This window comes from Grammomys surdaster, unplaced genomic scaffold, assembly GCF_004785775.1.
Source record: "Grammomys surdaster isolate TR1022 unplaced genomic scaffold, NIH_TR_1.0 143, whole genome shotgun sequence".
NCBI lineage: Eukaryota > Metazoa > Chordata > Mammalia > Rodentia > Muridae > Grammomys > Grammomys surdaster.
Window position 1 is genome coordinate 7,442,985 of NW_021604601.1, and position 24,684 is coordinate 7,467,668.

Below are 24,684 nucleotides of genomic sequence, written 5' to 3' on the forward strand. Positions count from 1 at the left end.
TCTCCATCACTGGTCCTGCTTCTCTCCATCACTGGTCCTGCTTCTCTGCATCACTGGTCCTGCTTCTCTCCATCACTGGTCCTGCTTCTCTGCATCTTTTGTCCTGCTTCTCTGCATCTTTTGTCCTGCTTCTCTGCATTGCGTTGACATAATGATTTCTTTCTGTTTTTCAACCTTTGGATATATAAAAACCCTTGGTTTTTTTGAATGCTGTCAAATTGTCCAATTTGTATCTCTCTGCTTTTGGCTTATGGCTTCCACATCCTAGAGTAAAAACGATAATTGACCTATATTTCCTTTGAAATCTTTTCAGAATTCCCTTTTCAAACTCAAGTCTTAAAGCAACGTGAAATTGACTTTAGTTTCTGGGTAAGAAGTGATACAAACTGTTAATTTTGTTTATGCACAACCACCACCTAGCCTAGGCCACCTTCCTTTAGTGCTCCTGCTTTACACTCTGATCACAGATCTCTGGTCTGTGCATATGTATCCATGTCTCTATACAGCTATTTCTTTGTTCCATTAGAGATTATGTTTTTTTTTAACTTCCCCTCCTTCCTTTTCTCCTCTTTTCCTTCTTCGAGGCAGGTATAGGATGACCTTGGAATGCTGATCCTCCCACCTCCTGCCAAGTGCTAGAATTACAGGGATGTACCATTGCTCTTGGCTTATATTTTTGTCTTTCCTGTGTCAGCAACACATGTACCCCACTGTTACAATACATTCTGATATCTGCAGAGCCAGCTCTTCTGTCTTGTCCTCTTCATCCCCGTAGAAGAATGCTGGCCTTCGATTATGCAGATAAACTTTACATTAACATTTTCAAATCTCTTGACAATCCTTCTGATAGCTTTTCAAGAAATTTTAACCAATTATGGAAGAAACTGATGTATTTAAGATATGAACACCAGCCATGACTAAACATAGCATATTGCTTTACTTTTTAGGGTATTTTTACAATCTTTCTTTTGAACTCTATCCTTCACTTCAAAAATACCACGAGCACATTATGTAGGATTAAATTCTTATGTGTGTATGTCATTGTATGGGCTATTACTATTAACTTTTGCATGGCGGTCATGTGTTACAGTCTTGCCAAACACTTACTACTTAACTTCAAATGCTTAGAAGGATAGAAGCTGTGTCTCCTCCTTTGGAGCTAGGTCCCAAGCTCTGGTGTCCACCCAAACTTTTTAAGATGTGAATTAGCATTTCAGAATGAGAAGATCTCATGCCTAGACACAGATATTTCTGTTAACAAACATAATAAAACAACATTTGGGCTTTCTGTGATATCTGCGAGAAGTTCCGGAATCTGGATATGGTCTTCACAGGTCATAAAGTGTGATTTCCATTCTCAGATTGGGGTACTACAACTAACATGAATCTAAAGCCAGAAAAGTCCTACAGAGTTTGTGAGCCTGTAGGAAATTTCCTGATTAGAAGACAAAGATAAAATACTAAAATCACTCATCAAAATTGTTTCATATGTTATTCATGAAGACAATCTCATGGATTGGAAAGATTTAGTGAATTAAGATGCTCTCTCGGTACAGGACTAATCTGGATGCCTCTGTTCTTAATGATAAACTGAATGACACTAATGACTCCAGCCATTCACAGATTTTTTTTTCCAGGGAAGATGTTTGTGATTGTGTTGGTGCCAAACTCATCAAGGCTAGTGAGGAGAAGGAAAACGGCATTTTCAGTGCAGCCTTTGCTGCATAGAGAAGCGTTGAACAGGTTGAAACGCCCAGGCTTTCTTCGGCACCTGTGGCTTTCCCTATGTTTTGCTGTTTCATGCAAACTGTGGCCTTCCCCAAATTTCAGCTTTTTCTGCTAGTAAACACAGCTGCACAGGCCTTTATGACTTCGGCAGCCATTCTAAACGTCTTTGAGACAAGTGAGTGATAAACACATCAGTTGCTGGCTTATTCTCTCCGCATGGGGTACATATATTAAAGCATCGTACTGTTCTCTATCACTGCAGATCATCGTCTCCTAAGTTATGTGTATCTCATAACATCATGCTAATCTCTAGTGCTCACGATAGAAATGAAGATATTAATGATCAAATCTAAAAGCCAGCGTAATTTGAAACTTTAAGTTTGATGTCATGTCATCTAAAGGGCCGACCATCGGCTCTCATGCTTTCTGCTGCTGAACTTCCCTGATGCAGAATGGATACCTGGACCCGGAAGCCCATACATTAAAGGCTTGAGCCTCAGGCTCGCACAGTTGGAAGGTGGGGCCTTGTGAGAGCCCCAGCTTGTCAGCCGGTGGGTATGTGCCTCTCCAAAGGGAAAATGAGCTTCTTGATCTTTCTCCCTTCTTCTTTTGGCTTCCGTAAACATGAGGTGAGTGGTTTATATCAGCTGTGCACTCCTGCCTCTACAGGCTGGCTTGCTTCAGGCCCAAAGCACTGGATCCCATTATCAATGTCTTCAGGTTTTTTGAAGCTTCAAAACTCAATAAAAGGTGACTAGCGACTTGGAGGTTTTCACTTAAGAAGAAAGGACAAAGGATGGCTAGGCTCCACTTAAAACCAGGTAATACCTTGGATGGGGTCAGAGTATATTAAAACTGGACCCAAGTGTTCTGAGTTGAGAGAAAACAATGGCTTAGGAGTGGAAAAATGTGAGGAAAAGTGTTCTCTAAACATTGCACCATCAAAACCAGAGGCCCAAAAGCCGGTTAACCCAATAGACAGATCAGGAAGAATGGGCCAATGGGCCAATCCACCCTAGGATTCATTATAGTGGACAACATTCAATCTTGGATATCTTCAGAGTCAAATAAGTCAGAAAATTGGGAACAGAGTAATTACCGAAACCAGGGTGAAAAACACGTGGAGGACCTGAAGTATTGGTGTCTGGGATGAAACTGGACTTCAACCAATTAGTTAATGCTGTGTTTTCCTGTGGAAGTGGTAATAAACATCTACTCATCCAAGATAGGACACCAAACCAAACCGAAGGAGGAGTTTTTCTCAAGGACAACCTGGGGACGCAGGGGGTTTATTAAGCTTACTTATAAGAGAATGGGTCAAGTGAATGTTACTGAAACAGCTCTGTCTCTAAAAGACTCAACCTGGGCATGGATGATCACATCCTGAAGGCCACATGGATGGAGTCCCTTCAGTTGATCTCTCACCCCACATGCTCTGCACTGCCTCTTGAGACCACCCAGCTGAGGAAGAACTATATATACCCGGGAGAAAGCAAAGCTATAGGGAAGGAAAGGAACCTGCAATCTCATGTGATGATCTAATAACCCTCCCCTTACTCCATCTCTGAGAGAACATTAAGAAGCCCATCTTCCTGAGTCCTCACAGGGGAAGTCACAGCTGATTTGGTTAAAATGGTAACATCCAGGCTAAGCACCAAAGAGAAAAACCCAAAGATAGCCAACTCTGTGTCAAAGGGTCAAAGATGACCCTTTCCCAAGAGCTTTCTCTTACCTGAAGTTTTGCTCCCTGTAGTTTTCTTCAGTCCATGTCAACTGTGGTCAGAAAACACATGAGAAATTCTAGAAATAAAAAGTAATTAGTCATAGATAACTATTCAGGTGTATTATTATAATGGTCATTTTCTTATGGTAAATTAATAAACTAAAATTTCTCATAGGTATATATGTATAGAAGAAACAAAACTGTAACTGGGGTTTGGTACTAGATATCCACTGGGGTCTTGTAACATATTTCCCACTGATAAATGTCACCATTGTACTTAAATGTTCAGTTAACATGCAATATTTTAATTCCAGAACAAGAAATGAGTACTGAAATTTTCATAACTAAGGCCTAAGCTAGATCTTTCTGATGTCTCTGAGGTCCAGGATAAAGTCAGCCTCAACTATCAGGCCTGGAGATGCAGGAGTGTGCCTTGCCTGGACAGGGACCTGGCAGAGAATTATATACCCTTAGAATGTCAGCTATCAGATTGCAACTGTGAATTCTCAAAGTAATCTCTGTGGCCAGCAGGAAAAAAAAAACCACACTCTGCTTCCTGACCCCCAGTCTGAGAATATTTATTTATGTTTTGATCCAGGATTTTGCTATGTACCCTAAGATGCCCTCAGATGCCTACCTCAGCCTCCCAAGAACTGAGATCATAGGTGTGTGCCAGACATAAGATTTTAAATAAAATTTGTGTGGCTGCTTTCTCTTCTCCTCTCTTCTGTTCTCTTCTACCTTCACTTCTCCTTTCCTCCCTCCCCCTCTCTCTCCTTTCCTTCCTCCATTCCTCTCTCTCTCTCTCTCTCTCTCTCTCTCTCTCTCTCTCTCTTTCTCTCTCTCTCTTTCTCTTTCTTTCTTTCTTTTTTCAGGAGAGCATCAAGACAGCTAACTGTGCTGGGCCTTTATAGCTGTATACTTCCATATGCCAAGATACCTAAGCTTCAAACAGTAAACAAAAGAGCCAAGGGCTAAGAATAACCTTGCTTGCTGCAAACCAGACTGGCTACTAAATCCATCTGCAAATGTTTATAGAACCTTCTCCACACTCCATTCTGACCTGAACTTTTTTAGCATTCTGTCTTCCAAACACATTTTTTTCTGTTGCAGATTTTTTGAATTCTTTTTTTTGTCCCCCCACTTCTCTTCAAATGGGCTAAAGAAACAACTGGTATCATGGTATGCTCAGCTGGGAAAGATTGCTGATGGTGACTGAGTGGACAAGCTCATTCAAATGCAGTTGGAAGTTTCCTTTGGCTTTTGTGCCTACTCCAAAAAAGCAAAGAAATTTGATTCATTAAATTTAGAAGTATGGATTTGGCCCAGCACTTGGGACAGAGGCAGGTCGGGCTGGGTCAGGTCTATTTGTAGGTCAGTAAGTGGGGCTAATTCTGGTTTGTCTCAACACAGCCACAGCCCTAGAGTGTTCTGAAATGTTCTGTTTCTATTTAGGGGTCAGAGTTAAAAGAAAACATGCGCCCTGTTTGAACTCTGCATTTCAGAATTACAGCGTCACACCAGCCAGGCCAAGAACTGCAAATCTCTATAGAAAAAAAGAGAGAAGTTAAGAGAAAGGGAGAGAGAATGGGTTTGGAAGGCACATAAGGGGATTGAATACAAGGTTAAATTTCCATTAAAAAATTGCTGCCGACTGGAGGTGTACCTCAATGGTAGAGAGCTTGCCTGGCATGAACGTCCCAGTTCTATCACAAACCACACACACACACATCAAACCACACACACAAACATACAAACATACTCATAACACACACACACACACACACACACACACACACACACGGTGGGGGAGTAACATCAGTATCCAAATTTTAATGTATTTTTAATTAATATTTTAAAGAACATTTATTTATTTTAGCACACTGTCATAGCATACATCTGTCTTATCATTTTTGTCTATCCATCTTCTTCCTTTCACGTCGTCAGCATTTACAGAGATCTTACACATCAGATAACGCAGAGAGCATTTCATAAGAAAACAGCCATTCTTTGTACTCTGTCCGCCATTTGCTGTGCAGACCTACCCTATGACACCCACTTCAGTCTCTCACTGGACTTCCTCCTCCTCCCACTCTCTGATCCCCTTTGACCCTAGATGTGAAGCCATGCCCAAAATATCTGCCCGGATCCAGCTGTTGATCTCGCTGTTACTCTTCGGGCCTTCTCATTTTCCCTAAGTAATTAAGTTCCCTAATGATAACGAAGCACCATTACAATAATATTGATACCTCCTGTAATCACCAGCATTCTGGCTTTTCAATCTCCAGGATTGCCTTGGATCAGGTAGTTCTGTGCTAACGCAGCAGAAGGTCACCCGATGAAGGGGCTGATAGCAGAGCGGACGGTTCCACTTAGCATGCAAAAGGAGCTGCGCTTTGCTGGCGTCGGCTGACTAATCTTTCAAGTTGTCCTTTTTTGACTTTCTCAGTTTAATCAGTTTAATCTCATCTTCCCTCTCCTCTGATTACAAGGATTTTCCGTAGAAACCTTGCCTCCACAATAAAGACTGTGTGGCAATGTATTCTCATTGATTTCGACATTTCTTTTCCTCTAGCAATGGGCCAATGAACGGGAGGACGGGAGGAAGGTAGAGAGATGAGAACTAGAAAGAAGACAGAGGCTAATACAGAGGCTATTCTAGTGCCCGACTTGGTAGAAACACCATAGACTGAACATCTTGACACGCTAACAGTTTTTTAAATGCACAGAGAACAGAAACGACTGTCAAAGAGGGAAGGATCGCCAGTGATTTACCATCAAAGGGACGTATTACCAGAAGCAAGCCTTGAACTCCACAATAAAGATAGACAGGTGGACACACACACATAAACGAGACAGACAGACATGCCCTTTGTGGAATCAGAGCTGTGCTGAAGAAGATGAGACACACACTTAACTCCCTCGAGGATGTGCTGGATTCTCTTTCCATCCATATCCCCTGGTCCTACCAGGGGAGTGAGCAGAGTCCCCCAGGGCTCTGGACAAAGACCAGGCACACAGACATTGTCTAATAAAGGGTAAAAGAGAAGATCTACCCAAAGGAAGGTGGCAAGCATATTCATGAACTACCATTAGCATCCTTGTGAGATATGCAGATAGTGTGGTGCAGACTCCGACTCCAGCTGGCAGCACCATGTCTGGGGATGGATGTAGGGAGAAAATGGAAATAAATGAGAACTTGGCCTGCGGATGCATTTAGAAAACAGCTAGCCCTGTAGGTCATATTTAAGTGTTATATATTAAACTCATACAATTAACTGTGCGAGTCATATAGATTTTAGACACTGTGGGATCTTGGATACCATGTGTTTAACCACATGATGTGCACTGGAAAAAAATAACTCATAAAATAAACTGGTTTTGTTGTTGTTGTTGTTGCTTACTTAGAAAACGTTAAATGTCTTTATAGGCGTTGGATTTACTGTAGGTCGGGTGAGATAGCATAAGATGGTGGGGTGGGCTGCGAGGAAGGAGAGCACAGGGTCATCTGGGAGCAGAAGTGTCCGCAGGAATCTGTGCAAGGTACAGAACTAAAATGAATTGCTTCTGTTCGATTCTCAACCTCTTTCCACTTGTTCTGATACGTGCTACAACAATCATTAAATGTTCAGTGACTGATGGAAACAGTTTTATTTGCAACGATTACACTTGGTGTTGAAAAGTATAAGCTTGTAATTCAAAATGGACTGTTACCGCTTAAAGAGAAAGGCTCCCAGAAGGCCTTGTGCTGAAAGCTTGGTAGCCAGCCTGCGGTGCTGTTGGGACAATGGAAGCTTTAGGGTGTGGGGTCTAGTTGGAGGATGTGGGTCAGGAATATGCACCTTTGAAGGACGTGTGGAGAGCCTGGCTGCTTCCTCTCTGTCAGCTTCCTGTCTGCTGCAAGGTTAGCAGGTTACTGTTCTATGTTCCCACTGTCTCTACATCTGTCAGCATAAGCTTAAAAGCAATGGAGCCATTTAACCAGTGACTAAAAGCTTTGAACCATTTAGCCAAAATAAACCTCTATTCCCGTAAGCTGGATTCCACAGAGCGTCTTGTCCCAGGAACAATTCTCTGACTTCATTGTATACTTGGTCTTGCTGGAATGGTGCCTCACACTGACAGCAGCAAGCTAATGTTACAGTTTCTTTAGGGTAAACACACCATTTCCACTCTCTGTGGTGCACCTTTGTGTTTGATTGCTGGGATTTCTGGATCTAATGATACACTGTAGCCAGCTAGTAAGAGCATCTGTTTTAGGAGCTGTGAACTTACAAGAGTCATTCGTCTAGCTGGTCTGTTCCTATTATTCTCTCCCCATCCTGCACCTCTGTATTTCTCCATTGATCAAATTTGCACAAAGTAAAGGGATGGAGAAAAAACGCCAAACAGCCATAATTTCCTCTCCTTTCCAAAGGCTACCAGGCACCATCCTGTTAAGTAATTCTTTATGCTATAAAACACTCAACTTTCTTTTTTCCTTTTCTCTTGGTAAGCGTGTGTTTTCCTTTCCCTTTAAATGGAAGCCTTTCACTCACTGGGGCTTACACGCTTAACGGTAATGTGCTGGAGTTCGCCCAGGAGAACAATACGTCCATTAATCTGCCTCGTGCTTAATTGGTAACTACTGTATGGGCTGGCATTTCAAACACAGATTGCAAATGTACTTGAATTAGTTACTGTTTAATTGATACAAGTGCTACTCAGCTGAGAACCAACACGAGGCTACTGTAGGAGAGAGACTTGAAAGGAGAGATTGGGAGGAAAAAAAAGAGACTTGATTGTGGCTCGCCCTTTGTGTGTTTATATCAATTATTCACAGAATATAATTACATTTCTGTTCACATTACTGTAGCAGGCAATAGACCAAAACAGACGGCAGAGGCATACCTGTAAGGCTTGCTGACATAAGGAGAAGCAGCCACCTCCAATTCCCTCGGCCACAGTCTTCATTTTATCCCTCCCCTTGCAGCGGTAGTTATGTATGTATGACCGAGGTTGGGGGTATGTGCTATTTATCACAAGATGGAATGCCTAAGAGGATAATTTTGACAATCTCTCCAGAATAGCAGGATTTCAAGGAAATAGAACACTATCGTGGCAATAATTCAACTCTATTGCCTTTCACACCAGTGTTTCTTTGAACATATTTTTGACAGAGAAAAATTAATTCTTTGAGATTAATTCCCAAATAATTCTGTGTAGGCATGCCTTGCAAGAACCATTCAGCTTGCCTTTGAACTGAAAATGTTTTGATCTGGGATGTGTGCTAAGATCGGGTCTGGGATGTAGCTCACGGGTAGAGTATTTGCAAAGCATGCACAAGGCTCTGGCTCTCTGCTAAGTTCCTCAACCAGAAAGACAGAACTCCTGGGCTGACTGACTATGTTCTATATGTATGACTTACACTAAGGCGTTCAATATATAGTTCCTTGTATACCCCTCCAAATAGCCTTCCTTTCTTCTCTGGTTATAATCTTTGCATCATTTACTGAGTCCATGCAAAGTAACTAGACAGAAAAAAAAATCATTAAACCAAACTTTGTTAGAGTTAGCACATTTTTAGGCTTTAATGATTTTGATTTACATAAGGCAAAAAACTGCAGCCTTGATTTTGCAGGTGTATGTGGATCGCAGAATAAATGAAGGCTTTTATACTCAGAGTTCATAGAAAACAATCAAATTTATTTTGTTCAATCTTCAGTGAAAATTCTGTCACTGGTCCAGAAAGTGGTTATTGAGTATCTATTGAACATCCACTTTAGTCTGATACTATGAAAAGCTCATCTCAATAAAACTGGCAATGAGTTTCTAGCTGACACAGAGAAATAGTTTCTATATCGTTTAAACAATTATTTAAGGGTAGGGGAGAAAACTAAGTAAAATGCTTGCCAAGCAAACACAAGGACCTGAGTTCAATCCCTGGTGCTCAGGTAAGAAGTTCAGGTATGGTAGCACTTGCCATACTTTTGGTGAATTAGCCTAACAGCAAATACTCCATGTCCTAGTCCTAGAGAAATTCTGTACCAAAACACAGAATGGGTATTACCTGAGAAGGAGTGATATCTGGAGTGGTCCTCTTGTTTCCCCATACACATATGTCCATATAGGAACACACGTGCACACACTCATACAACTCATTCTTCACTGTTTATAGTGTAATTTATCTTTGATCATGTCCCGTAGTGTGAACGTGACATTGATTCACTTATTTATTTTGGTTTCTCTGATGTTAAAACCCATCTGGTTTGTGTTCAGCCCCTCTGAGGGCTGCTTCTCAGTTGCTTCTGGAAGCATTATACTCCCTGTCCTCCCAACATTTAAAAATGGGATGACTGGCTGGAGAGATGGCTCAGTGGTTAAGAGCACTTGCTGATCCCACAGAGACAAAAGGGTTTCGTTCTCAGCACCCATATGGTGACTCCCAAGTCCCTGTAACTCCAGTGTCAGAGGCTCTGACACCCTCTTCTAAACTCCATAGGCACTGTACCATGTGGTGTATACACAGGCAATTAGGCACATGTGCACATACAGATGGATGGATAGATAGATAGATAGATAGGTAGATAGATAGATAGATAGATAGATAGATAGATGACTGGGTGGGTAGGTGGATGGATGGATTGATGGATAGATAGATAGATAGATAGATAGATAGATAGATAGATAGATAGATATTGGAGTTTAATATTTCAGATATCTTTCACATTATGCACTTTCTTTGCACAATTTCTTGATGGCTACTGACTGCAGCCATATAGCCTTCGTACATAAGAAAATAAATTATGTATCATGATTCTCATGGATTATTTGCCCTGGGAAATGTTTTAAAGACTTTTTAAAAGACCAATGGGGGGGAGGACTCAAATGAAGTATCCAGTCGTCCTTTAGGTCCCTGGTTTGTTCTTTGGTTATCTATAGCCATATTTACAAAGCCCTGGCCCCTGCTTGGTGTTGCATAACTATTAATATTCACATGGAGTACTCCCTCTCCAGGCAGTTCTTTCATATCTCTTCTCGTTGAATGGTAGCTCCACTTATTCACTGACAAGAACTACAAGCTCTTGAGAGCCGTTCTTGAATTTCCACCCCTACCTTCTTTCCTCACTATGAGCATCAACTTGATTTGGTGACTAAGTTACATAAATTTCAATGTTCATTTATTTAGTTCATCACATTCTTCCTGGGCTGGCAGAGTGTCTCTGCTAGTAGGTGTGTGTCAAGCATGAGGGCTTGAGTTTGGAGACCAGCATCCATATAAGACATGAGTCAGATGACATATATCTGTAATTCCAGTGATGGAGGGTGAGTGGCAGACGTAAATGGATTCTGATTGGCTAGATAGTCTAACGAAATGAGTGAGCTCCAGGTTCAATGAGACAGACACTCAATCTAAAAACTAAGGTGGAGAATGATCAAGGAAATCACCCAACATTGACTTCTGTTTCTATACATAAGCACATGCACATGTGTGCACACCTACATGGTTATGTAAATAACACACACACACTTCTTCTTGATCCCAACTCTGTGTTGTGTAGGCCTTTTTTACTCCTCATCTGAAGTATGGAATAGCCTGAAACTAAGGATTGGAGTGGTTTGTTCCAAAGGTTTGTGTGATGGAGTTAGTCCCCAATACGATGGTATTAAGGGGTGGGACATTTCAGAAGCAGAACCTGGGAGGAGGTCCTTGTTGTCACTACTATTAAAAAAAAATTAAATAGTTCTAGTACGGTAGTTCTCAACTTGTAGGTTGTCATTCCCTTGAGGAGCAAAATGACCCTTTCATGGGGTCACATATCAGATATCCTGCATATCAGATTGATATTATGATTTATAACAGTAGTAACATTACAGTTATGAAGTAGCAACAAAAATAATTTTATGGTGGGGGGGTCACAACAACATGAGATTCTGTATGTATTAAAGGGTCACAGCATTAGGAGGTTGAGACCCATGGTTCTAGTGGAATTCTCTTGAGGGTGAATTGCTTTAAAAGAACAAGTCTAGACTTTCTTCTTTCTCTGCTTTCCTTTCTCATCCTGTCTCTATTTTTCACACCAGCCCCAGACAATGATGCCATTGCTATAATATGACACAGCCAAGGAGACTCTTGGAGAGCCAGGACCTTGCCACTGAGACTTTCAGCCTCTAAACCATGAGCTAAACATACCTCTTCAAACAGTCATCCTTCCTCAAATGTTTCATTATCACAACAGAAAAAAGGCAAGGCAAGCACAGCAGCTAAAAGTTGTCTTGGCCCACTCCTGAGCTATTCCCCAGCCCATTGTGTAGAGATGATCTCGAAGCATCAACATGTACCACTCCTTCCTGGAGACTCTCCAGACCTCCCAAGAGTTAGGGAAATGGACCATCATGTTCTGCTCTTTGCCTATTTCTCCACTGCAGTTCGCTCTCTGGAATGTCTTCATCTTATTATTCCCACTTTTCCTCGTAGGCTCCATTCATTTGCCATCGTCACCACGCTTTCTAGCCTTCACTGAGTGTGGTAAGTCTCCATCCCCTGCCCTCCCTTGGAGCTCCGCAATATTTCTGTCTCCAGCTGAGCCACTTTGTGCTCTGTAAACTCTGCTCTTAGCTTTCTTGTTAGCCAATAATCTCATTTTCTCTCCTGGATCTTTAACAGTCCAGTTGCTTCTTCATATTGAAAAAGTTTTGTTTCTTAACATTTTAGATGAACTATAAAATGTAAAACTGAGCATATGGACACTTATTCTCTTGTTTTCTTTTAAATTTCCTTTGTCATTAATTAGCTGGATGACATTGGGTAAATCATTTGGCCTTTCTAACACGAGCGTTACACTCCCTGGAATTATCTCTGAGGCCCTTGTTACACTAATCTTCATACTTATGTGGTTCTGTCCACATTATGCTGTGTAATTAGGCATTTAATAAAAGTTTTGGTGGTTTTTATGGTTGAATAAAAGCGATCCCAGAAGTTCAGCTCGAAAGTGCTCTTAAGTGCTATTTTTTGTCTTTACACTAAGCACACAGTTGTGGTATGTAATTTGTTTTCATGCATCATGATTCTATTAACACAATTTAATGTTTAAATTTAAGAGTATATCCCACAGACAGTGAGAAGGAGAGAAATACAAGGTGGAATGTGAGGAGAACTGTGTCCCAAGAAAAGAATGAATCAACACAGAGTCAAAGCTAGACACCAATAAAAAGAGGTATCTCTACAGCACTGGTGAGAACCAGTGGTAATAGGCCTCTTTTCAAATGTGATTCTCAGCTTCCTGCATTCACATTGAAAAGAGCAACAGTCTCAGATGTAGAAATTATCATAGGGAAAGCTCAGCTTTCCAGCACGAACTTCTTAAGTGAAGATTTCCTCTTCGCGTACCAAATACCAAATGGTGCACCAGATGTTGGCACAAAGGAAGTGTCTACAGACAGCATGGGTATGGAATTAGCAAGGCTGTACTTCCCAACACATAAGACCATCATTCCCAAAGACAGAATGATCCTGTGTATGGGTCAATCATACTCTCCACTACATAACCCTTTGATGATCCAATGAAAGTCTGGAAGACCTAGATAAGTCAACCAAACATCATATGTTCATATTTGTCCACATTCTGATGAGGTCAACATGGTACCCCAGAAAGTGACACCTATTCTCTGCTTCAAATTTAGCGTGTGTGTGTGTGTGTGTGTGTGTGTATGCACACACACACACACACACACACCCTCGCACTCTTGTATTTGTGGAAGACATATATTCTTACTGAACTTGGAGCAGATTGACTCAGCCACACTGGCTAGCCAGAAAACCCCAGTACAACCTCCCTGCCTCTCCCTCTCTAGAACTTGGGTTCTAAGCCTAGGCTACCACACCCTGCTTTTTCATCTGATCACTAGGAATCTAATTATGGTCCTCATGTTTATACAACAAGTACTCTACCACCTTAGTCATTTCCTCAGTCCAACTAGCATTCATGTATGTATGTATGTATGTATGTATGCATGCATGTATGTATGAACATCCTTCATGTGTCTTCTCTTGATTCCACTATTAACAGACTTGGACTTTGGACTTTAAACAAGTAGGACAAGGTCTCTGCCATTTAGTTTCATTGTCTACTAAATGGAATGGTCCCCAACACTTAGCTCATGAGCTGTCACAGGATAAGAAGCAAGACAACCATGGGACACAGTGCTCAGCCTCAGGAAATGCTATTTCAGGAGACTATGTTGCATTTTATCATCACAATGTATGCTATTGATAAGTACCAGAATGTGGAAACACAAAATAAAAAGAAATGCATATTTGTGGCTCAGATTGCTTGTGTCCTTATTTTTCAGTGCTGAGGAAAGACTCAAGAGCCTTGCATGTGACAGGAAAACATCCTAGGAAGTTATCACTGGACATGATCTTGGATACCTTGATAATATAACATGTAGTTATAGGAAGTATTTTTACAGTTCATATACAGCAAGCTCTTATCAACATGTGTATTGCAGCTGTGTATATGGGCATGGAGTACAGGTCAGAGGGCAGCCTCCGAGTTATTCTTCTGAGCATTCATCTATTTAATTAATTAATTAATTAATTAACTAATTAATTAATTAATTTTGATGCTGGATCTCTCACAGTCCTGAGCTCACTAAGTAGGACAGATTGGCTGGCCAGTAAGCCACCTGTTTCCGCCTCCCCAAGCTGGGATTATACTTGTGTGCCACACGCCCGGCTTTCCTTCAGTGTATGCTCTGGGAACGAAACTCAGGTCCCTTATGTTGCAAACAAAGCAAGCACTTTATTGAATTTTTAAAACATCAGTTTTAAACATTTATCACTCTTGTACCATGTGAACATGTGGTTCATTTGCTGAATAGAGGAAGATGTCCAGTAAGCCTGGGAGCTTGATGATAGCCCAGCCTTGCGTCCCCACATCTTCATCCTGGTCTGTGGCATGGCAGCATGGAGAGATGAGCTCTGTATGCCTACTACCTTCAAAATTCCAAAATTCCTGGTTCTAGAATTTCTACTTTGGTTTCTGCTTTTTTTTTTTTTTTTGAGATCAAGGAAAACAATTGCTTAAATATCTGGGTGTGAAATAACACTTCTCTCTGATGTATAGCTCTTATTTCCCTAAATTTCTGAACTCCACAGAGGACCGATGCTTTCCCAGTTAACTTTCAGCTCCCTTTGAAGTTCCAGACAATTTGAGGCTAATCAACCCCCGGAGGGTATCTATCTAAGCACTATCCTCTGCCGCAAGAAGCATCTCTCTGAGCTGCAGACCTAATTTTTCTGAGTGTTCTCACCCCATTTAAGTAGAGGCAAGCTTCCCATACCTGGACTTAATCCTCCTCTCTCCATTCCCATTTTTGATCAAGACCACGCGTGCTGTCCTCTGGGAGAAAGAAGCTCACAGGATTGTGTCCTCTCTCCTTACTTCGTGTCTCATCTACCCTAGAATGAGGCATGATCAAAGACACCTTTCCCAAAGGGAGAAAGAACTGTGATCTGAATTGTTCATACCCTGGTGAAATTTTCTGGGAAACACAAGAGGCAGTTTCCTGGAGGAAAGAATTGTTACAATGGGTCAAAGCCATTTCCTTTGTGGGAATCCAGCAATCTCACTTTATGTATGAGTCTCCCTGTCTCTTATGTCTCTTGCCTGAAAGAGTGGCGTTGGATAAGGACAAGGTTTAAGAAAGCTTGCCGTAGGATGCTGAGCACTAAGCCATTATGGGCTTCTGCACCCGCTTCCTCTCCATCACTCTTAGCTTCTGTCTCCTCTATCATTGGAGACCTGCTTTACCGAATCTTTTCTTATGCCTGCATGTTAACATTAGAGACCCATGTGTGGGTTTAGTGACTAGCTACACAGCTCTAGAATCAAGACCAGCAATTCACTGCTGACTCTTGAGTGCTAGCACAGAGTTAAAGACGGAGACCAAATCCTAAGTCCCAACCACCTAGCCGGTGACCATGTGACCATGCTGTCCTCCAGTACATATCTATGACAAGGCAGCACATGGTTATGTCTGAGTTCTGCAAATAACACCACAGGTATCTTTAATTGTAAATGAATTTCATAGTTATGACCTATAGATGATGTTAAGCAACTCCACTATTTTCCTATTAGACAGGCGATCCCTGCTCCCCTTTGTACTTATCTCTGTCTGTGGCCAACTGAGGTAAAAGGGTTCCTCCTTTACAGTCCCTGCTTCTCTCCATATCACACAGCTCACAGAGCTGATTGGCAAACTAGATAATGTTTAACATCCTAAGCCTCAGTAAATATGAGTGCACTGTCACTGTCTTCAGACACACCAGAAGAGGGCATCTGATCTCATTACAGATGGTTGTGAGCCACCATGTGGTTGCTGGGAGTTGAACTCTGGACCTCTGGAAGAGCAGTCAGTGCTCTTAACCGCTGAGCCACCTCTCCAGCCCAAGCCTCAGTTATTAAACATTGCTGTTTGAGAAGCTTTTCCCAATCCTGCTCTTGTAAAACTTGGATTTTTTTTCCTTAATTATTTTTCAGTAAAATCAATTTCTGAGCATCCTCATGGTAATTATTTCCAATATAATCTATTCTTTTGTGGACCAAATAAAGTCTGGAGATAGAGTCTATATTCTGTAATTATCCCCTATCTTGTAAAGCATATAATAATCTTGTAATAAATATTGACTAGAAAATAGCTAAAAATCCTAGAATGATAATTACAGGGAAAATATGCATAACCAATAACTATCCTAAAATATTCATTCTTCCTAGCTATCGCAAAAATTCCCATTGAAACTACTAATTTGAGGATAATTTTAATATTTGATTATATTATAAGAGAGCTATTATACATGCATGTATGCATATATGTATATATGTAGTATATGTATTATGTTTTCATATATACACATAATATACACATACATACAATATACATTTGCATATGTACATACACACATACATGTATGTATATAAATATAACCCTTGTCTTCAAGGAATTGTAGTAAATAAAGTCAGCTGACACATGACAAGAATACAGCTCTTGTCCCTGAATAATTGTTAACACAAAGTGCTACATTAGAACTGTGAAGAGACATTATTTAGGCAGGGTAGTCTGGGGAGGCCCCTCTCAGAGAAGGTCACTGGGACAGAGACAGAAATATGATGAAGTGAGCCCCATGTTTCCCCGGACTGGGGAGGGCACAGCAGGGAAGGATTTCATCACCTGGGACCACCTAACAGCACTGAAGAACTCAAGTGTAGCATGTGCTTGGTGTCGAGTGAGCAAAGGGGAGATTGGGAAGATTTGGGCTCAGCAGAGGCTGAAAGTAATGGGAAACATTATGTAAATGTTCCCTTGCCTTTTCTGGAAATGTTAAAGCAAATCTGAGACATGTGGAATTCAGTTTCACAGCCTGGCCTGGACAAAGCTGTTCAGTCGGCCTCCTCTGAAGAAACCGCTACAAGATCCCACAGCTTCCATGGGCGTGCTCATGATGAGAGCACCTGTTGGCAGTAGGGTTCATATTCTGGGGAGTTTTAGCTTTAGTTCTGACAAGCAGAGAGGAGAAAGAAAAGCTCCTTTGCCCAATATCCTTGTTAAAATACTTTCTTATTTATGTATTTTAAGTGTGTGTGTGTGTGTGTGTGTGTGTGTATGTGTGTGTGTGTGTATGATTTGTGATTGTGTGTATATATGTGTGTATGATTTGTGGTTTATGTGTCTGAGAGTGCATATGACCTGTGTGTTTGTGTATGTGTATAATTTGTATGTTTATGTGTCTGAGAGTGCATATGACCTGTGTGTTTGTGTGTGTGTGTGTATAATTTGTATGTTTATGTGCATGAGACTGTATATGACCTGTGTGTTTGTGTGTGTGTGTATAATTTGCGTGTTTCCATGTGTTTATATGTGTATTCCATATGTGTGATCAGTGTGTGAATGCCAGGTATATGCATGCCACAAGGTGGGCGTAAAGTTGGAGAACAACTTTAAGCATCGGGTTTCATATCCCCATGCTTGTTTGCCTTCTATTAATTAATCCTAGAGATTAATCCTAGAGATTAATTCGCCAAACCTTTTTATTAATAGTCAGAAAAAGATAAAATGTCTAGGGACTTCATTTTTTAATCTTTTAAGTGAAATGCAGAGTCCCACGTGAGCTGTACAGAAGGTGAAAACGATAGTGTGTGCTTTATTCCCTTAACTGTGACCAGTGGTCCAGATTCTTCATTGGAGAAAACCAGCCAAGACCAGTGTTTCATCTGTACAGGACTTTGAAAATGCCCCTCCCAGTCACTGCTTGGTACCGCCTGGGTATTAGGCATTCTGTATTCTTAGCCAGTTACTTTTCAGTCATCTCTGTTCATAAACCCTAAAATATGTCTAAAAACTCAAGCATATTCTCACATATATTTTAGGATGAAGTTTTAATCACAAGTTCAAATTATTGCAAATGATTTGATTTCTTGTAGGTTATAACTCTTGACGTTTTTTTAAGAAAACTAGTCTATCACTCTCTGAGCTGTATCAAATGGAATATAAATACCAGAGCAATTTGCTACCCACCATTATCAATTTAAAAATATTAACAAGCTGTTTCAGAGTCAGGAATTTCACAGTGTTCATTTTTCTTCTCGGTCTGCTCTTTTCACTACACTGAAACATCATTTCTGTACACAGAAGACATATTACACAAAAATCCGCATGTTTATCATTTCTCTTAGGCATCAGGAAGTTAAGCGTTGAATAATATTTCTGCATAGACATATTATTAAAGTTATATTATAAATCTTGATAATTGTTCAAAATAAAGGTTAAATTTTATAAATGCTTCCTTTTTGCTGAAATCATCTGTGACCTAATATTAAACCCCTTCTCACATTATTTGTAAAAGTAAGTGCTAGAAAATTCTGTTGCCATCAATAAGCAGAGGGGAATGGAAGTGTAATGCTCTGTCACTTACCTCTCTCTAAAATATGTAGCAAACGCAGCAAACAGATGGATGGTGAAATACTTTCGTGGCTAGCTGGAAACTTGTTTAGTATCTTTTTCAATTTTCTGAAAATAAAAGCATTTTTTACAAAAAGCAAACATGACTTGCAAAAAGACTTTTTAAAGTAAATTTGAAAAACTACCCAGATATAACATGCATCTCTCTCAGTGGGATACAAATGCATAAAGGCTTTATCACGATTTATCAAATGACAATTAATTATATCAGTTATCCTTGCACTCTTGGAGGCATTTCGTAATAAATATTTATACATAATCTACTAAAAATGTTTGTTTAAAATGTTTCATTTCAAAACTCTTGCTGACATAATGAGGCATTCTCTTCTGTATCACATGCTTTGAGCGTATTTGTCAATGTTTGGAGATTCATATTCAGCTCATTCGATGTATAAGAACCATCCACCCTGTAAGCTACATGACAAGTAGCTTCCTCTTGCCAAAGCCACCAGCCAAGTCAGATTTCTAGCTACAAAGCTACGGCTGCACTTTTCTCTCCAAAGAAATGCATTAATACGTGTCCCATGACAAGCATCTTCCACCTGCATCCTAATTGTAGGATGGAGAAAATGACAGAGGTGATGAGAGTGGCCATGGTTACGTAGCAGAGTGTGAAGCCTCTGTGCCCACATGAGGCAGCAACTGAAATGGGATGGACAAAGTGTGCATGCATGAACAAGCTCAGTCCTTTCCTTGGGTACCCAAGATCTTTTTACATCTTAAGGTAACAGAACAGAGTTAAGATGGGTGAAAACACAGGGGTTTGTTTGTTTGTTTGTTAGGTTGTTTTTTTTTTTTTTTTGGTTAGTATGTTAGCAGTACTTCTTGTGATTGTTACCATATATCTGGCAGAAGCAACTTAAGAAAAGAGATATTGCCATTGAGTCATGGTCTCAGGGGATTTCCATCTGTAATAGGATTTAAAGAGGAGGCCAGCTGACAGGCTCTGTGATGGACAGATTGTGCAGCTTTTCCTTCTCACATTGTGACTGGCCGGGAAGCTGAGAGTTTGTGCTGGAAGCAGAACTGAGTGTACTCCCCAAGAGACCTTCCCATTATGACTTCTTTCCCTAAACAGTGCCACCCCCTGGGAGCCAATGATTCCAACACATGCTCCTGTGGAGGGTATTTCACATTCAAACAATTACAAACAATGCAATGAGTGAAGACGGTTAGGCAGGGAGAGGTGAGACAGTGCCCAGAACACCTCTACACCGCACCCTCCTTCTGTTTGGGGAATAAGTACTCATGGAAGCTGAGGACCTGGACACTGCTTCCTGCTAAGCTCTCCATATTAGTCTTCATGTACAGAATAGTGTTCTTCTATGAATGCTAATGTCGAGGAAGAAGGCTCAAGGCTCTCAAAGAGTGCATCACTTAGAGGGGACATAGGCATTTGTCAGCCTGTGAGCACTCGTTTGGAGTTTGATGAATTCAAGTGACTGCAGTTGGAACTGCCATGTGGGGATGATACAGAAATGGCTCAGACGACAATTCGCTCTACCATGGCAATGGTCTGGTCATAGGACGAAAGGTGCAGGTTCTGTGAGAGCAATGGAAACCAAGGACCAAGTGTGTTCAGAAATAGTAAAGGCTGGCCCCTGTTTGGCCTTCATGAAGAAGCTTATGTGGGAAGGGACAGGAACATCCCATGATATATCTGTAATATGAAAAACCACAAGCAGTTGAACTTTGAAACAAAAGCACATCTAGTACACTTAGTGTGTGGACCTGAAAGAGAACGATGACAAAAGAGTTAGAGTGCACCCAAGCTTAGTGGATCTCGTTAATACTGAAGGCGTTGTAAGTTATACAATTACTGTGGAAGGCCCTTAAAAATGGCAGAAATCTGTAGCAGAAATCTGTAATCCTAGCCATCAGTAAAGCTGAAGCAGGAGGATCTAAACTTCTGACAGACCTGGCATGAGACTGAGATGTTACCTTCAAAGAAGTATGAGAACTAGTATAGATCCATAAGCAGCTGAGAGACTTTACTAGTAGTAAAACTCAGTGTGTATTATTCTGAGCTTTATATATAAGTAATGTTATATCTATCTATCTATCTATCTATCTATCTATCTCTATCTATCTATCTATCTATCTATCTATCTATATATATAGATATATTATACATTCAAATCTCCTATACATGAGTTAGAACCCTAATACATTGTAGATCCTTATTTATATTTTTTTCACACAAATGTGTATTACAAAATATTTTCCTGTCAGTCAATTGTACACCATACATTTTATAGATGATGGCACTCATCATAAGAATATTTGTATATAAGTGTATATACACACATGCATGCACACTCAGGGAATAAACCTAGAGCCCAGGTTCAGTCACAACCTAATAATCTCCTTTACCACTAAGCTACACCATCAGACTTTAATGCTTATTTTTCATAATTGTTACTAAGTTTTAGCTTTAATGAAGAATGTTGCAATTAAGAAATTAGTACAGATTATTACTCAGGCTTACTTGTTTGAAATTATGCATATGTGATTTAAGAAGAATTTTCAAAGATTATGGCACTTCACATACACTATTGTTCACAGAATATGTTTATTTAACTTCAATCTCAATTACCTGAGGCATTTTTTTAAAGCTTAGTAAGAAAGATGAAGCTAAGGAAACTCATTCTGTGAGTCGTGTTTCTTTGCTTTCTGGTGATAGTGATAGATTCTTCAGATGCCACTGGCAACTCTTTGAGTGTCTCTGTTAAGTATCACTATTTGTGTGTGTGTGTGTGTGCGTGTGTGTGTGTGTGTGTGTGTGTTTGTATGTCAAAATGAAGGGGGCACAGAAAACTATACCTAAGGTCTAGGTCAGTATTTAGAACGAACCCCAAAGAAAATTGTAGACTTAGATTTGTCAAAATCTATTTTAATAAGGGTTCTTAAATGTTGCAACCTCCCTTCTAGCCCACCATCCACTAGAGGTAGTGAAAAAGAAAGGCTAATAAAGCAAAGGGGAATGTAGACCTGTTTAGGAAAAGTTCTTCGGGGGCTATTCCAGTCTTCATTGTTAGCAATCTGCTCCTCTAGCAAAACACCAACACAAATCAGCAGCTGCAGTCAGTTTACTCAGCAATAGCTGTTTGATCCAGAAGTAACCAAGAGGCCCTACCAATCTGCCTGAGTCTGAGGAGTCACCAAGAAGCAGCAGGACTATCACTAGAAGTATAAAGTCATGACAAGTGAAGATCAGCAATTTAGTGACAGGGGAAGCAATCCAAGAGCATCAATATTGAACGTTGTCAAGGCAGAGCAAGGGGAACAAATGCCATCACCTCCTCCCATTGTCTGTAGGTTCATATTTAAATTCTAAATATCACGAATTGGCTTCAACAAAACATCTTCTCACCTGTGTTTGCTTCAGCAAAACATCCTTTCACCTGTCTGTTCCAGTAAAACGTCATATGATATAACTGAGTTTCCAAAGGGACCAGAAATGGCCACTTCATAGAACAGTCAGACTGAGGTGACAGAGGTTGGTGAATTGGAACTCACAGATGTTAGAGGACTCTGCTGCTGAAGGTCACAATTCTCCATGTTTGGACAGCTCTCTTGAGCTCAGTGCAAGATGGAAGACTCCCTTTTTCTTAGCAGAGCTTTCTCTTCACTGCCTGATCTGGGGAGCCTGACTCCTACATCCTCTACCTGAGAATATAGCCTGGGAGAGATTCTAGATTCAGCTTCCTTTCTCCCAATAAGAACCTGTCCAGTATGCGCCTGGAATTCTTAGAATGCCTCTCTATGCAAATGAGGCACTCCTTATAACCTTAACTCCAGACAACGGTACACACTCATCCTTGAAACCCATATCCGCTTCCTAAAATCTATATAACCCTGGATTCACCCCAAATAAAATTGAGCTGCTTCTCTGAAGCTAATCTTGGAGGTCTTTCATTTTCTTACTACTCACTGGCCATTTGAACCCTATCCTACTCTGCTTCCTTTGTCCTGACAGGATGGTGACAACCTTTCAGGGAGAAGGAAAGACCACACAGAGACAGCAGTTTCTGGAGAGCATCCTCAGTCCTAGGGCTGGGTGTAAAGTATCCAGCAACAGACAACCTCTTCACACCTACCTGGAAAAATGGAATTGTTAGGAAGGCAGGTGACTCTTAAAGAATGGTGACAGACTGTAGCTAAGGGCTCTGAGTTAGAAGTAAAGCAGAGGAGTTGTGTGTTAGAACCTGGCCTCTGGTTTTGTGAGACCCACTAGTGAGGCTAGACTCTGAACCGGAAGCAAAAGAGACAAGTGATAAAAAGCTGGAGAATGTTCCTGATCAGGAACCCAATGCATACTGGTATATAAGAATATCAAGGAAGAGTTAACATAGCAAGTTTTGTTTGCAGGGTATAAAGTGATACAGCAGCAGGGAGCCCAAGAGGCTTGGCATTTCCTGGTGACATGGATGCTTGGTTACTGCAAGGTTCCTGCTTGACAAGTGAGTTCCTATAAAGCTGGGAAATCCTTGGTCCAGTAAAGAATATCAGAGAATGTATGGAGGCCTTTGGCAGGGCAGGAAGGGTTTGGAGAGCAGGGAACCTGCTAAGTTAGAGAGACTTGTGTTAGAAACACCCAGGATGGGGAAACAGGGTTTCATATTGCATCTGTGTCTTAGTTTTACATCCAATCTACACCTGAAAAAAGATCACTGTATCACTCTGAGCCCCTCTCAAAACTCGGGCTTGTTATCCTTATTCCCCAGATGAGAGACCAAGGTCTAGAAGGTTCACGATGACTGAAGGTCAAGAGTGGGACTGAAAGGAGCCCACAGGGCTCCTGACTTCAAGGACAATGCGTTAGCTTGCCCTACATGCCTCCATCTGGTGTGGGGGCGGTGAAGAATCCCATGAAGACTTCAGAGCCGATCAGAGCCGGCGGGCGATGTTACAAAACCAAACACATTAGTCACTTTCTCTCCTTTGAAAGTTCTCAAAGAAGAGAGGAGAACTTGGCCGTGACTGGCATATTTTTATCTAGTTCAAAGGTTCATCAAAGTCCCTCGCAGCTTTAATGAGTTAAAGTTTGCTTGCGACCTGGTAGGTAAACGCAGCAACCTAATTATGCTCTCTGCATATCAAAGGCTGCCGCTCACTTTGCCTAAATCTAATTTAGATATTTATATACTTTCTAAAAATAGAAAATTGAGAATTATCCATTATCCAGAACTAGTCATTCAATTAACAAGGAGAAAATACTGAAGAGCCCTAGTCCCAGTCATCAGAAAATGAGGGCACTGTGAGATCAAGGACATAAAAGCTACTTACCCTCAGAGCTTACCTTGGTAGGGGAAGTCTTGGTGGCCATGAGACCAGCATTTCCTCAACTCTAGTGCCGGGACTCTGCCCTTTACATGTTTATAGCCTTCTGTTGGGTATTACCACTATCTCTTCACTGACAGAATGCTAAGTGTGTCCCCTGAGCAGGAAGCATCTGTAATAACATACCCATTGCAGAGTAGGAAACTGAGACAGAAAAATCTCTGCGATCTTGAAGGTCATGTCCTCTGGTGTTTGCATGATTAACAACAAAAGAGAGACCTTGTCTCAGACAAGGAGGAAACTGAGGAGGGATACTTGAGGTTATTGCCTGACCTCTGCATGCAGACATAGCATATGCACAAACACATTAACATGCACACACATGCACACACATGCATGCATATGTACTATACACATGAGAGAAAGGAATGAAGGAAGGAGGAAGGGGAGAGGGAAAGCAAGAAAGGGAGGAGGGAGAGAGAAAGACAGGAGAAAGGAAAGAAGAAATGAAGGAAGGGAGGGAGGGAAGGAGGGAGGGAAGGAGAGAAGGAAGGAGAGAGGGAGGGAGGGAGGGAGGGAAGGAGAGAAGGAGGTAAGGAGGGAGGGAGGGAGGGAGGGAGGAGGAAGGATCTATGTAGAGTCCTGTGACTCTGACTCATAATTTATATCCCTGTTACTTACTGACACGTGTGTCCCCTGTGCCCACAGCAATCATAAGTATACTCATCCACCTAATCTATCTACCTGATCCTTTAAGGAAGAAACGATGGGGAAATTGGGGAGATGACACCACAAATAAGCCACTTACCTCTCAAACCTGAGGACCAAAGTCCAGACCTCTAGAACCACAATATAAGATAGTGATAGAGCAAGGAGTCTTGTCTCTCCTCCTCCTCCTCCTCTTCCTCCTCCTCCTTGTGCTCCTCTTCCTCCTCCTCCTTGTGCTCCTC

The 24,684-nt window shown here is 41.1% G+C and overlaps 1 long non-coding RNA gene across 1 annotated transcript in view; it reads right to left on the bottom strand.

Annotated features, from left to right (window-relative positions):
- The window catches only part of LOC114618559, an 11,113-nt gene extending 5,308 nt beyond the window's left edge, over nucleotides 1–5,805 (bottom strand). The window contains exons 1-2 of the long non-coding RNA XR_003710972.1: nucleotides 5,701–5,805; nucleotides 3,461–3,528 (exon numbers count right to left, since the gene is read on the bottom strand). This is a non-coding gene — a long non-coding RNA (uncharacterized LOC114618559). The remainder of the gene's footprint in view (nucleotides 1–3,460; nucleotides 3,529–5,700) is intronic.
- Nucleotides 5,806–24,684: the final 18,879 nt, after the last annotated feature.